This window comes from Schistocerca serialis, chromosome 3, assembly GCF_023864345.2.
Source record: "Schistocerca serialis cubense isolate TAMUIC-IGC-003099 chromosome 3, iqSchSeri2.2, whole genome shotgun sequence".
NCBI lineage: Eukaryota > Metazoa > Arthropoda > Insecta > Orthoptera > Acrididae > Schistocerca > Schistocerca serialis.
Window position 1 is genome coordinate 1,053,699,163 of NC_064640.1, and position 13,972 is coordinate 1,053,713,134.

Here is a 13,972-nt window from a genome sequence, read left to right on the forward strand (position 1 = left end):
AACCCCTGCTCCCTGACATTGTCATATTAACACAGAAATTGCGTCGCTACAAAATACTATGGGCTCTATGGCTTCTCCATCTAAATCGAGTAACGTTTCTGTTGAAACGACAGGATTTTCTTTTGGAGTACGAGTAGCTCCTTTATGATGCACTATTCCTTCTTAACTGCATCTCTCGCTCCCTCATAATGACGAATAAACACAGAAATGGCGTCGCTATGAAATACTATGGGTTCTATGACTTCTCCTTCTAAATCGAGTAACGTTTCTATGGAAACGACAGGATTTTCTTTTGGGATACGAGTATATCCTTTCAGATGCACTATTCCTTCTTTACTGCATCCCTCGCTCCCTCACATTGTCGTATTAACACAGAAATTACGTCGCTACGAAATACTATGGGCTCTATGGCTTCTCCATCTAAATCGAGTAACGTTTCTAAGGAAACGACAGGATTTTCTTTTGGGATACGGGTATAACCTTTCAGATACACTATTCCTTCTTTACTGCATCCCTCGCTCCCACACATTGTCGTATTAACACAGAAATTGCGTCGCTACGAAATACTATGGGCTCTATGTCTCCTCCATCTAAATCGAATAACATTTCTATTGAAACGACAGGATTTTCTTTTGGAGTACGAGTATCTCCTTTCCGATGCACCATTCCTTCTTAACTGCATCTCTCGCTCCCTTATAATGACGAATAAACACAGAAATGGCGTCGCTACGAAATACTATGTGTTCAATGACTTCTCCATCGAAATCGAGTAACGTTTCTATGGAAACGACAGGATTTTCTTTTGTGATACGGGTATATCGTTTCTGATGCACTATTCTTTCTTTACTGCATCCCTCGCTCCCTCACATTGTCGTATTAACACAGAAATTGCGTCGCTACGAAATACTATGTGCTCTATGGCTTCTCCATCTAAATCGAGTAACGTTTCTATTGAAACGACAGGGTTTTCTTTTGGAGTACGAGTATCTCCTTTCCGATGCACTATTCCTTCTTAACTGCATCTCCCGCTCCCTCATAATGACGAATAAACACAGAATTGGCGTCGCTATGAAATACTATGGGTTCTATGACTTCTCCTTCTGAATCGAGTAACGTTTCTATGGAAAGGACAGGATTTTCTTTTGGGATACGGGTATAACCTTTCAGATGCACTATTCCTTCTTTACTGCATCCCTCGCTCCCTCACATTGTCGTATTAACACAGAAATTTCGTCGCTACGAAATACTATGTGCTCTATGGCTTCTCTATCTAAATCGAGTAACGTTTATATTGAAACGACAGGATTTTCTTTTGGAGTACGAGTATCTCCTTTCCGATGCACTATTCCTTCTTAACAGCATCTCTCGCTCCCTCATAATGACGAATAAACACAGAAATGGCGTCGCTATGAAATACTATGTGTTCTACTACTTCTCCTTCTAAATCGAGTAACGTTTCTATGGAAACGACAGGATTTTCTTTTGGGATACGGGTATATCCTTTCAGATGTACTATTCCTTCTTTACTGCATCCCTCGCTCCCTCACATTGTCGTATTAACACAGAAATTGCGTCGATATGAAATACTATGGGCTCTATGGCTTCCCCATCTAAATCGAGTAACGTTTCTATTGAAACGACAGGATTTTCTTTTGGAATACGAGTATCTCCTTTCCGATGCACTATTCCTTCTTAACAGCATCTCTCGATCCCTCATAATGATGAATAAACACAGAAATGGCGTCGCTATGAAATACTATGAGTTCTATTACTTCTCCTTCCAAATCGAGTAACGTTTCTATGGAAACCACAGGATTTTCTTTTGGGATACGGGTATATCCTTTCAGATGCACTATTCTTTCTATACTGCACCCCTCGCTCCCTCACATTGTCGTATTAACACAGAAATTGCGTCGCCACGAAATACAATGTGCTCTATGGCTTCTCCATCTAAATCGAGTAACGTTTCTATTGAAACGACAGGATTTTCTTTCGGAGTACGAGTATCTCCTTTCCGATGCACTATTCCTTCTTAACTGCATCTCTCGCACCCTCATAATGACGAATAAACACAGAAATGGCGTCGCTATGAAATACTGTGGGTTCTATGACTTCTCCTTCTAAATCGAGTAACGTTTCTATGGAAACGACAGAATTTTCTTTTGGGATACGGGTATATCCTTTCAGATACACTATTCCTTCTTTACTGCATCCCTCGCTCCCTCACATTGTCGTATTAATACAGAAATTGCGTCGCTACGAAATACTATGGGCTCTATGGCTCCTCCATCTAAATCGAATAACATTTCTATTGTAACGACAGGATTTTCTTTAGGAGTACGAGTATCTCCTTTCCGATGCACCATTCCTTCTTAACTGCATCTCTCGCTCCCTTATAATGACGAATAAACACAGAAATGGCGTCGCTACGAAATACTATGTGTTCAATGACTTCTCCATCTAAATCGAGTAACGTTTCTATGGAAACGACAGGATTTTCTTTTGGGATACGGGTATATCGTTTCTGATGCACTATTCTTTCTTTACTGCATCCCTCGCTCCCTCACATTGTCGTATTAACACAGAAATTGCGTCGCTACGAAATACTATGTGCTCTATGGCTTCTCCATCTAAATCGAGTAACGTTTCTATTGAAACGACAGGGTTTTCTTTTGGAGTACGAGTATCTCCTTTCCGATGCACTATTCCTTCTTAACTGCATCTCTCGCTCCCTCATAATGACGAATAAACACAGAATTGGCGTCGCTATGAAATACTATGGGTTCTATGACTTCTCCTTCTGAATCGAGTAACGTTTCTATGGAAACGACAGGATTTTCTTTTGGGATACGGGTATATTCTTTCAGATCCGCTATTCCTTCTTTACTGCATCCCTCGCTCCCTCACATTGTCGTATTAACACAGAAATTACGTCGTTACTAAATACTATGGGCTCTATGGGATCTCCATCAAAATCGAGTAACGTTTCTATTGAAACGACAGGATTTTCTTTTGGAGTACCAGTATCTCCATTCCGATGCACTATTCCTTCTTAACTGCATCTCTCGCTCCCTCATAATGACGAATAAACACAGAAATGGCGTCGCTATGAAACACTATGGGTTCTATGACTTCTCCTTCTACATCGAGTAACGTTTCTATGGAAACGACAGGATTTTCTTTTGGGATACGGGTATAACCTTTCAGATGCACTATTCCTTCTTTACTGCATCCCTCGCTCCCTCACATTGTCGTATTAACGCAGAAATTGCGTCGCTACGAAATACTATGGGCTCTATGGCTTCTCCATCTAAATCGAGTAACGTTTCTATTGAAACGACAGGATTTTCTTTTGGAGTACGAGTATCTCCTTTCCGATGCACTATTCCTTCTTAACAGCATCTCTCGCTCCCTCATAATGACGAATAAACACAGAAATGGCGTCGCTATGAAATACTATGAGTTCTACTACTTCTCCTTCTAAATCGAGTAACGTTTCTATGGAAACGACAGGATTTTCTTTTGGGATACGGGTATATCCTTTCAGATGCACTATTCCTTCTTTACTGCATCCCTCGCTCCCTCACATTGTCGTATTAACACAGAAATTGCGTCGCTACGAAATACTATGGGCTCTATGGCTTCTCCATCTAAATCGAGTAACGTTTCTATTGAAACGACAGGATTTTCTTTTGGAGTACCAGTATCTCCATTCCGATGCACTATTCCTTCTCAACTGCATCTCTCGCTCCCTCATACTGACGAATAAACACAGAAATGGCGTCGCTATGAAACACTATGGGTTCTATGACTTCTCCTTCTAAATCGAGTAACGTTTCTACGGAAACGACAGGATTTTCTTTTGGGATACGGGTATAACCTATCAGATGCACTATTCCTTCTTTACTGCATCCCTCGCTCCCTCACATTGTCGTATTAACACAGAAATTGCGTCGCTACGAAATACTATGGGCTCTATGGCTTCCCCATCTAAATCGAGTAACGTTTCTATTGAAACGACAGGATTTTCTTTTGGAATACGAGTATCTCCTTTCCGATGCACTATTCCTTCTTAACAGCATCTCTCGCTCCCTCATAATGACGAATAAACACAGAAATGGCGTCGCTATGAAATACTATGAGTTCTATAACTTCTCCTTCCAAATCGAGTAACGTTTCTATGGAAACGACAGGATTTTCTTTTGGGATACGGGTATATCCTTTCAGATGCACTATTCCTTCTTTACTGCATCCCTCGCTCCCTCACATTGTCGTATTAACACAGAAATTGCGTCGCCACGAAATACAATGTGCTCTATGGCTTCTCCATCTAAATCGAGTAACCTTTCTATTGAAACGACAGGATTTTCTTTTGGGTAACGGGTATATCCTTTCAGATGCACTATTCCTTCTTCACTGCATCCCTCGCTCCCTCACATTGTCGTATTAACAAAGAAATTGCGTCCCTACAAAATACTACGGGCTCTATGGCTTCTCCATCTATATCGAGTAACGTTTCTGTTGAAACGACAGGATTTTCTTTTGGAGTACGAGTATCTCCTTTCCGATGCACTATTCCTTCTTAACTGCATATCTCGCTCCCTCATAATGACGAATAAACACAGAAATTGCGTCGCTACGAAATACTATGGGCTCTATGGCTCCTCCATCTAAATCGAGTAACGTTTCCATTGAAACGACAGGATTTTCATTTGGAGTACGAGTATCTCCTTTCCGATGCACTATTCCTTCTTAACTGCATCCTTCGCTCCCTCATAATGACGAATAAACACAGAAATGGCGTCGCTATGAAATACTATGGGTTCTATGACTTCTCCTTCTAAATCGAGTAACGTTTCTATGGAAACGACAGGATTTTTTTTGGGATACGGGTATATCCTTTCAGATACACTATTCCTTCTTTACTGCATCCCTCGCTCCCTCACATTGTCGTATTAACACAGAAATTGCGTAGCCACGAAATACTATGGGCTCTATGGCTTCTCCATCTAAATCGAGTAACGTTTCTATTGAAACGACAGGATTTTCTTTTGGAGTACGAGTATCTCCTTTCCGATGCTCTATTCCTTCTTAACAGCATCACTCGCTCCCTCATAATGACGAATAAACACGGAAATGGCGTCGCTATGAAATACTATGAGTTCTATTAATTCTCCTTCTAAATCGAGTAACGTTTCTATGGAAACGACAGGATTTTCTTTTGGGATACGGGTATATTCTTTCAGATGCACTATTCCTTCTTTACTGCATCCCTCGCTCCCTCACATTGTCGTATTAACACAGAAATTGCGTCGCCACGAAATACAATGTGCTCTATGGCTCCTCCATCTAAATCGAGTAACGTTTCTATTGAAACGACAGGATTTCCTTTTGGAGTACGAGTATCTCCTTTCCGATGCACTATTCCTTCTTAACTGCATCCTTCGCACCCTCATAATGACGAATAAACACAGAAATGGCGTCGCTATGAAATACTATGGGTTCTATGACTTCTCCTTCTAAATCGAGTAACGTTTCTATGGAAACGACAGGATTTTCTTTTGGGAGACGGGTATATCCTTTCAGATGCACTATTCCTTCTTTACTGCATCCCTCGCTCCCTCACATTGTCGTATTTACAAAGGAATTGTGTCGCTACAAAATATAATGGGCTCTATGGCTTCTCCATCTAAATCGAGTAACGTTTCTGTTGAAACGACAGGATTTTCTTTTCGAGTACGAGTATCTCCTTTCCGATGCACTATTCCTTCTTAACTGCATTTCTCGCTCCCTCCTAATGACGAATAAACACAGAAATTGCGTCGCTACGAAATACTATGGGCTCTATGGCTCCTCCATCTAAATCGAGTAACGTTTCTATTGAAACGACAGGATTTCCTTTTGGAGTACGAGTATCTCCTTTCCGATGCACTATTCCTTCTTAACTGCATCCTTCGCACCCTCATAATGACGAATAAACACAGAAATGGCGTCGCTATGAAATACTATGGGTTCTATGACTTCTCCTTCTAAATCGAGTAACGTTTCTATGGAAACGAAAGGATTTTCTTTTGGGATACGGGTATATCCTTACAGATGCACTATTCCTCCTTTATTGCATTCCTCGCTCCCTCACATTGTCGTATTAACACAGAAATTGCGTCGCTACGAAATACTATGGGCTCTATGGCTTCTCTATCTAAAACGAGTAACGTTTCTATTGAAACGACAGTATTTTTTTTGGAGTACGAGTATCTCCTTTCCGATGCACTATTCCTTCTTAACTGCATCTCTCGCTCCCTCATAATGGCGAATAAACACAGAATGGCGTCGCTACGAAATACTATGGGTTCTATGACTTCTCCATCTAAATCGAGTAACGTTTCTATGGAAACGACAGGATTTTCTTTTGGAATACGGGTATATCCTTTCTGATGCACTATTCTTTCTTTACTGCATCCCTCGCTCCCTCACATTGTAATATTACCACAGAAATTGCGTTGCGACGAAATACTATGGGCTCTATGGCTTCTCCATCTAAATCGAGTAACGTTTCTATTGAAACGACAGGGTTTCCTTTTGGAGTACGAGTATCTCCTTTCCGGTGCACTATTCCTTCATAACTGCATCTCTCGCTCCCTCATAATGACGAATAAACACAGAATTGGCGTCGCTATGAAATACTATGGACTCTATGACTTCTCCCTCTAAATCGAGTAACGTTTCTATGGAAACGACAGGATTTTTTTTGGGATACGGGTATATCCTTTCAGATACACTATTCCTTCTTTACTGCATCCCTCGCTCCCTCACATTGTCGTATTAACCCAGAAATTGCGTCGCTACGAAATACTATGGGCTCTATGGCTTCTCCATCTAAAACAAGTAACGTTTCTATTGAAACGACAGGGTTTTCTTTTGGAGTACGAGTATCTCCTTTCCGATACACTATTCCTTCTTAACTGCATCTCTCGCTCCCTCATAATGACGAATAAACACAGAATTGGCGTCGCTATGAAATACTATGGGTTCTATGACTTCTCCTTCTAAATCAAGTAACGTTTCTATGGAAACGACAGGATTTTCTTTTGGGATACGGGTATATTCTTTCAGATCCACTATTCCTTCTTTACTGCATCCCTCGCTCCCTCACATTGTTGTATTAACACAGAAATAGCGTCGTTACGAAATACTATGGGCTCTATGGCTCCTCCATCAAAATCGAGTAACGTTTATATTGAAGCGACAGGATTTTCTTTTGGAGTACCAGTATCTCCATTCCGATGCACTATTCCTTCTTAACTGCATCTCTCGCTCCCTCATAATGACGAATAAACACAGAAATGGCATCGCTATGAAACACTATGGGTTCTATGACTTCTCCTTCTAAATCGAGTAACGTTTCTATGGAAACGACAGGATATTCTTTTGGGATACGGGTATATCCTTTCAGATGCACTATTCGTTCTTTACTGTATCCCTCGCTCCCTCACATTGTCGTATTAACACAGAAATTGCGTCGCTACGAAATATTATGGGCTCTATGGCTTCTCCATCTAAATCGAGTAACGTTTCTATTGAAACGACAGGATTTTTTTTTGGAGTACGAGTATTTCCTTTCCGATGCACTATTCCATCTAAACTGCATCTCTCGCTCCCTCATAATGACGAATAAACACAGAAATGGGGTTGCTATGAAATACTATGGGTTCTATGACATCTCCTTCTAAATCGAGTAACGTTTCTATGGAAACGACAGGATTTTCTTTTGGGATACGGGTATATCCTTTCAGATGCACTATTCGTTCTTTACTGTATCCCTCGCTCCCTCACATTGTCGTATTAACACAGAAATTGCGTCGCTACGAAATTCTATGGGCTCTATGGCTTCTCCATCTAAATCGAGTAACGTTTCTATTGAAACGACAGGATTTTTTTTGGAGTACGAGTATCTCCTTTCCGATGCACTATTCCTTCTTAACTGCATCTCTCGCTCCCTCATCATGGCGAATAAACACAGAAATGGCGTTGCTATGAAATACTATGGGTTCTATGACTTCTCCCTCTAAATCGAGTAACGTTTCTATGGAAACGACAGGATTTTCTTTTGGGATACGGGTATATCCTTTCAGATGCACTATTCCTTCTTTACTGCATCCCTTGCTGCCTCACATTGTCGTATTAACACAGAAATTGCGTCGCTACAAAATACTATGGGCTCTATGGCTTCTCCATCTAAATCGAGTAACGTTTCTGTTGAAACGACAGGATTTTCTTTTGGAGTACGAGTATCTCCTTTCCGATGCACTATTCCTTCTTAACTGCATCTCTCGCTCCCTCATAATGACGAATAAACACAGAAATGGCGTCGCTATGAAATACTATGGGTTCTATGACTTCTCCTTCTAAATCGAGTAACGTTTCTATGGAAACGACTGGATTTTCTTTTGGGATACGGGTATAACCTTTCAGATGCACTATTCCTTCTTTACTGCATCCCTCGCTCCCTCACATTGTCGTATTAACACAGAAATTGCGTCGCCACGAAATACAATGTGCTCTATGGCTTCTCCATCTAAATCGAGTAACCTTTCTATTGAAACGACAGGATTTTCTTTTGGGTAACGGGTATATCCTTTCAGATGCACTATTCCTTCTTCACTGCATCCCTCGCTCCCTCACATTGTCGTATTAACAAAGAAATTGCGTCCCTACAAAATACTATGGGCTCTATGGCTTCTCCATCTATATCGAGTAACGTTTCTGTTGAAACGACAGGATTTTCTTTTGGAGTACGAGTATCTCCTTTCCGATGCACTATTCCTTCTTAACTGCATATCTCGCTCCCTCATAATGACGAATAAACACAGAAATTGCGTCGCTACGAAATACTATGGGCTCTATGGCTCCTCCATCTAAATCGAGTAACGTTTCCATTGAAACGACAGGATTTTCATTTGGAGTACGAGTATCTCCTTTCCGATGCACTATTCCTTCTTAACTGCATCCTTCGCTCCCTCATAATGACGAATAAACACAGAAATGGCGTCGCTATGAAATACTATGGGTTCTATGACTTCTCCTTCTAAATCGAGTAACGTTTCTATGGAAACGACAGGATTTTTTTTGGGATACGGGTATATCCTTTCAGATACACTATTCCTTCTTTACTGCATCCCTCGCTCCCTCACATTGTCGTATTAACCCAGAAATTGCGTCGCTACGAAATACTATGGGCTCTATGGCTTCTCCATCTAAAACAAGTAACGTTTCTATTGAAACGACAGGGTTTTCTTTTGGAGTACGAGTATCTCCTATCCGATACACTATTCCTTCTTAACTGCATCTCTCGCTCCCTCATAATGACGAATAAACACAGAATTGGCGTCGCTATGAAATACTATGGGTTCTATGACTTCTCCTTCTAAATCAAGTAACGTTTCTATGGAAACGACAGGATTTTCTTTTGGGATACGGGTATATTCTTTCAGATCCACTATTCCTTCTTTACTGCATCCCTCGCTCCCTCACATTGTTGTATTAACACAGAAATAGCGTCGTTACGAAATACTATGGGCTCTATGGCTCCTCCATCAAAATCGAGTAACGTTTATATTGAAGCGACAGGATTTTCTTTTGGAGTACCAGTATCTCCATTCCGATGCACTATTCCTTCTTAACTGCATCTCTCGCTCCCTCATAATGACGAATAAACACAGAAATGGCATCGCTATGAAACACTATGGGTTCTATGACTTCTCCTTCTAAATCGAGTAACGTTTCTATGGAAACGACAGGATATTCTTTTGGGATACGGGTATATCCTTTCAGATGCACTATTCGTTCTTTACTGTATCCCTCGCTCCCTCACATTGTCGTATTAACACAGAAATTGCGTCGCTACGAAATATTATGGGCTCTATGGCTTCTCCATCTAAATCGAGTAACGTTTCTATTGAAACGACAGGATTTTTTTTTGGAGTACGAGTATTTCCTTTCCGATGCACTATTCCATCTAAACTGCATCTCTCGCTCCCTCATAATGACGAATAAACACAGAAATGGGGTTGCTATGAAATACTATGGGTTCTATGACATCTCCTTCTAAATCGAGTAACGTTTCTATGGAAACGACAGGATTTTCTTTTGGGATACGGGTATATCCTTTCAGATGCACTATTCGTTCTTTACTGTATCCCTCGCTCCCTCACATTGTCGTATTAACACAGAAATTGCGTCGCTACGAAATTCTATGGGCTCTATGGCTTCTCCATCTAAATCGAGTAACGTTTCTATTGAAACGACAGGATTTTTTTTGGAGTACGAGTATCTCCTTTCCGATGCACTATTCCTTCTTAACTGCATCTCTCGCTCCCTCATCATGGCGAATAAACACAGAAATGGCGTTGCTATGAAATACTATGGGTTCTATGACTTCTCCCTCTAAATCGAGTAACGTTTCTATGGAAACGACAGGATTTTCTTTTGGGATACGGGTATATCCTTTCAGATGCACTATTCCTTCTTTACTGCATCCCTTGCTGCCTCACATTGTCGTATTAACACAGAAATTGCGTCGCTACAAAATACTATGGGCTCTATGGCTTCTCCATCTAAATCGAGTAACGTTTCTGTTGAAACGACAGGATTTTCTTTTGGAGTACGAGTATCTCCTTTCCGATGCACTATTCCTTCTTAACTGCATCTCTCGCTCCCTCATAATGACGAATAAACACAGAAATGGCGTCGCTATGAAATACTATGGGTTCTATGACTTCTCCTTCTAAATCGAGTAACGTTTCTATGGAAACGACTGGATTTTCTTTTGGGATACGGGTATAACCTTTCAGATGCACTATTCCTTCTTTACTGCATCCCTCGCTCCCTCACATTGTCGTATTAACACAGAAATTGCGTCGCCACGAAATACAATGTGCTCTATGGCTTCTCCATCTAAATCGAGTAACCTTTCTATTGAAACGACAGGATTTTCTTTTGGGTAACGGGTATATCCTTTCAGATGCACTATTCCTTCTTCACTGCATCCCTCGCTCCCTCACATTGTCGTATTAACAAAGAAATTGCGTCCCTACAAAATACTATGGGCTCTATGGCTTCTCCATCTATATCGAGTAACGTTTCTGTTGAAACGACAGGATTTTCTTTTGGAGTACGAGTATCTCCTTTCCGATGCACTATTCCTTCTTAACTGCATATCTCGCTCCCTCATAATGACGAATAAACACAGAAATTGCGTCGCTACGAAATACTATGGGCTCTATGGCTCCTCCATCTAAATCGAGTAACGTTTCCATTGAAACGACAGGATTTTCATTTGGAGTACGAGTATCTCCTTTCCGATGCACTATTCCTTCTTAACTGCATCCTTCGCTCCCTCATAATGACGAATAAACACAGAAATGGCGTCGCTATGAAATACTATGGGTTCTATGACTTCTCCTTCTAAATCGAGTAACGTTTCTATGGAAACGACAGGATTTTTTTTGGGATACGGGTATATCCTTTCAGATACACTATTCCTTCTTTACTGCATCCCTCGCTCCCTCACATTGTCGTATTAACACAGAAATTGCGTAGCTACGAAATACTATGGGCTCTATGGCTTCTCCATCTAAATCGAGTAACGTTTCTATTGAAACGACAGGATTTTCTTTTGGAGTACGAGTATCTCCTTTCCGATGCTCTATTCCTTCTTAACAGCATCACTCGCTCCCTCATAATGACGAATAAACACGGAAATGGCGTCGCTATGAAATACTATGAGTTCTATTAATTCTCCTTCTAAATCGAGTAACGTTTCTATGGAAACGACAGGATTTTCTTTTGGGATACGGGTATATTCTTTCAGATGCACTATTCCTTCTTTACTGCATCCCTCGCTCCCTCACATTGTCGTATTAACACAGAAATTGCGTCGCCACGAAATACAATGTGCTCTATGGCTCCTCCATCTAAATCGAGTAACGTTTCTATTGAAACGACAGGATTTCCTTTTGGAGTACGAGTATCTCCTTTCCGATGCACTATTCCTTCTTAACTGCATCCTTCGCACCCTCATAATTACGAATAAACACAGAAATGGCGTCGCTATGAAATACTATGGGTTCTATGACTTCTCCTTCTAAATCGAGTAACGTTTCTATGGAAACGACAGGATTTTCTTTTGGGAGACGGGTATATCCTTTCAGATGCACTATTCCTTCTTTACTGCATCCCTCGCTCCCTCACATTGTCGTATTTACAAAGGAATTGTGTCGCTACAAAATATAATGGGCTCTATGGCTTCTCCATCTAAATCGAGTAACGTTTCTGTTGAAACGACAGGATTTTCTTTTCGAGTACGAGTATCTCCTTTCCGATGCACTATTCCTTCTTATCTGCATTTCTCGCTCCCTCCTAATGACGAATAAACACAGAAATTGCGTCGCTACGAAATACTATGGGCTCTATGGCTCCTCCATCTAAATCGAGTAACGTTTCTATTGAAACGACAGGATTTCCTTTTGGAGTACGAGTATCTCCTTTCCGATGCACTATTCCTTCTTAACTGCATCCTTCGGACCCTCATAATGACGAATAAACACAGAAATGGCGTCGCTATGAAATACTATGGGTTCTATGACTTCTCCTTCTAAATCGAGTAACGTTTCTATGGAAACGAAAGGATTTTCTTTTGGGATACGGGTATATCCTTACAGATGCACTATTCCTCCTTTATTGCATTCCTCGCTCCCTCACATTGTCGTATTAACACAGAAATTGCGTCGCTACGAAATACTATGGGCTCTATGGCTTCTCTATCTAAAACGAGTAACGTTTCTATTGAAACGACAGTATTTTTTTTGGAGTACGAGTATCTCCTTTCCGATGCACTATTCCTTCTTAACTGCATCTCTCGCTCCCTCATAATGGCGAATAAACACAGAATGGCGTCGCTACGAAATACTATGGGTTCTATGACTTCTCCATCTAAATCGAGTAACGTTTCTATGGAAACGACAGGATTTTCTTTTGGAATACGGGTGTATCCTTTCTGATGCACTATTCTTTCTTTACTGCATCCCTCGCTCCCTCACATTGTAATATTACCACAGAAATTGCGTCGCTACGAAATATTATGGGCTCTATGGCTTCTCCATCTAAATCGAGTAACGTTTCTATTGAAACGACAGGATTTTTTTTTGGAGTACGAGTATTTCCTTTCCGATGCACTATTCCATCTAAACTGCATCTCTCGCTCCCTCATAATGACGAATAAACACAGAAATGGGGTTGCTATGAAATACTATGGGTTCTATGACATCTCCTTCTAAATCGAGTAACGTTTCTATGGAAACGACAGGATTTTCTTTTGGGATACGGGTACATCCTTTCAGATGCACTATTCGTTCTTTACTGTATCCCTCGCTCCCTCACATTGTCGTATTAACACAGAAATTGCGTCGCTACGAAATACTATGGGCTCTATGGCTTCTCCATCTAAATCGAGTAACGTTTCTATTGAAACGACAGGATTTTTTTTGGAGTACGAGTATCTCCTTTCCGATGCACTATTCCTTCTTAACTGCATCTCTCGCTCCCTCATCATGGCGAATAAACACAGAAATGGCGTTGCTATGAAATACTATGGGTTCTATGACTTCTCCCTCTAAATCGAGTAACGTTTCTATGGAAACGACAGGATTTTCTTTTGGGATACGGGTATATCCTTTCAGATGCACTATTCCTTCTTTACTGCATCCCTTGCTGCCTCACATTGTCGTATTAACACAGAAATTGCGTCGCTACAAAATACTATGGGCTCTATGGCTTCTCCATCTAAATCGAGTAACGTTTCTGTTGAAACGACAGGATTTTCTTTTGGAGTACGAGTATCTCCTTTCCGATGCACTATTCCTTCTTAACTGCATCTCTCGCTCCCTCATAATGACGAATAAACACAGAAATGGCG